The 2,199-nt window shown below is 41.2% G+C and overlaps 1 protein-coding gene across 2 annotated transcripts in view; it reads left to right on the forward strand.

Moving 5' to 3' along the window:
• The window catches only part of CHN2 (chimerin 2), a 349,869-nt gene that overhangs the window by 321,905 nt on the left and 25,765 nt on the right, over positions 1-2,199 (forward strand). The gene's annotated exons all lie outside the window — the stretch shown is intronic.

Below are 2,199 nucleotides of genomic sequence, written 5' to 3' on the forward strand. Positions count from 1 at the left end.
AGCACAAGTTTTCACTATACGTATTAGTTGGGTATTTTTGAAAGTTCGAAGAGAGGGAAACTATTTAGACATGCATTGTTTTACTCAGTCAGTATGCATGGAAGGGCTATTATGTGCCAGGCCCTGCTAGGTACAGGAAAGACAGTGGCGATTAAGAATGCAAATCTCCTCCTCTGCTGAGTGGTTCTCAACCTGGACAGGTTTGCCCCCCAGGGGACATTTGGCAATGTCTGAAGACATATTTGGTTGTCACAGTTGGGGTGGGGGTATTGCTTGCATCTAGTGGTTAGAGGCCAGAGATGTTACTAAACATCCTACAATGCACAGCCAGCTCCCACCACAGCCCAAAATGTAGATCATGCTGAGTTAGGACACCCTGCTCTACAGCCACCTGAGTTCAGCAGGCACTTCAGAGGCAGGTTACAAGGGAACCCAGAGTTTTCTGTCACAGATTGAGCGATGCCTCTCTGCTGTTTTTTCTTACATCTGAAAAGGTTCACTTCAAGGTCAGTATTTCATCTGATCTAGCAAAAGGAAAGCGTCCAAAGTTTAACCTAATTTATCACATGAGTTAAATGTCACCTGATTATAGGAAATGCAGTAAACTATGGGCAAAACCCTCAGCTGAGATGGGGAGGAAGGGGTCAAGGCCCTGACTGTGCTGACCCTCTGTCCCTGCAGACAAACTCCCCACTCTCGAGCTTCTCAGCTAACTCTGGGCAAAAGCAAGACTAGATGACCCCAACACTCAGCGACTTATAGCCAGAAGTGACTTTAGCAACCGCCAGCCCCTCTTCTATGCATATAATGCAGCTAAGAACTGCCTTTGACCCAGAAAGTCCTTTTAAAAGCAAATGAATAATGTTGCCATTTTTAACATAAATAATTATAATGAACTGAGGCAATATGGTTTTAGCCTATACCAGTGATTCACAGCTGGGGGCTACTTTGTCACCTAGGGTACGTTTGGTAATGTCTGCAGACATTTTGGTTGTCACAACTGTGGGGTGCTACTGGCATCTAGTGGGTAGAGGCCAAGGATGCTGCTAAACATCCTACAATGCACAGAACAAACTCACAACAATGAATTATCCAGGCCCAAAAGTCAGTAATACTGAAATCGAGAAACCCTGGTCTATACTGATAAGAAAAAGCAAAAATTCTCAACTGTAACATGTCATAAGTAGATCTTTCTGCTTCTTACAGTCCAGAACTGGCACTGAGCTGATTATACACTTGGACGGTGTCTACAATGACCCATTAAAACACACCTATTATAAAACCACTAGAGAATGCTTCCTTCCAGATTCAGCAGACATGAGACAAATAACATTCTACTCATCTAGAATGAGCCAAGTCAGGGGTACTCTCTGAACGCCTGGGATTTTTCTTGACAACTCTTCTTGCTCTTGTTTTTACTGAGTGGCCATTCCTGGCCTATTTGTTTAACATATCTTATCTTCCATAATATCATCTTATTCTTTTTGGTGTGGTTTTTGAGTTCCAGGCAGACCATGCCTGGTATAATAAAGTTGGACAGACATTCTTCCTGTCTGGGATATTTTCTTCCTGTCTAGGGTATTTTAGTTACTGCTCTAAGGTTTGCAAAATGTTCCGTCTCTGAAAAGATATTCTTGAAAATCAATAAACTTCAGAGAATGGAAAAAGCTGATCAGTGACTCTTTAAGATATGAGGTATGGTCTTTGAGAGAATGGACATAATAACTCAACCCCAAATAAAATAGGTACATAGAGTGGCTTCAGCACTTAACATCCAGCTTACTGTCTAGAGATTTTCCTTGTGGATCCAAAAGAAAATTGAGCAGTATACCGACCATGAAAATAAACAGCTGCCCATCACAAAAAGGAAATTAGGCAATGGGCCTAAAATAATGTTTAGCCAACTTTACATTCCCCTCTGTTCCCATTTTCTTTCCTTTCTGTGGGAATGTGAGTTTGTGGGGACACTGCTGTTCAACAATGTCTGCCCGTATTTGTTTGACCAGTGAAATGAGATAGAAGGTATGGAGTTAATGAACATTAAATGCAATTTTGATACACGTAATTATTTTTTCTTTTGCTGATGTCAGATGGATCTTGGCTAAAAGCAGAGAATACCAGAAAGATGTTTATCTGTGTTTTATTGACTATGCAAAAGCATTCAACTGTGTGGATCATAACAAATTATGGATAACATTG

The sequence above is a fragment of the Trichechus manatus genome, unplaced genomic scaffold (assembly GCF_000243295.1).
Source record: "Trichechus manatus latirostris isolate Lorelei unplaced genomic scaffold, TriManLat1.0 scaffold00050, whole genome shotgun sequence".
NCBI lineage: Eukaryota > Metazoa > Chordata > Mammalia > Sirenia > Trichechidae > Trichechus > Trichechus manatus.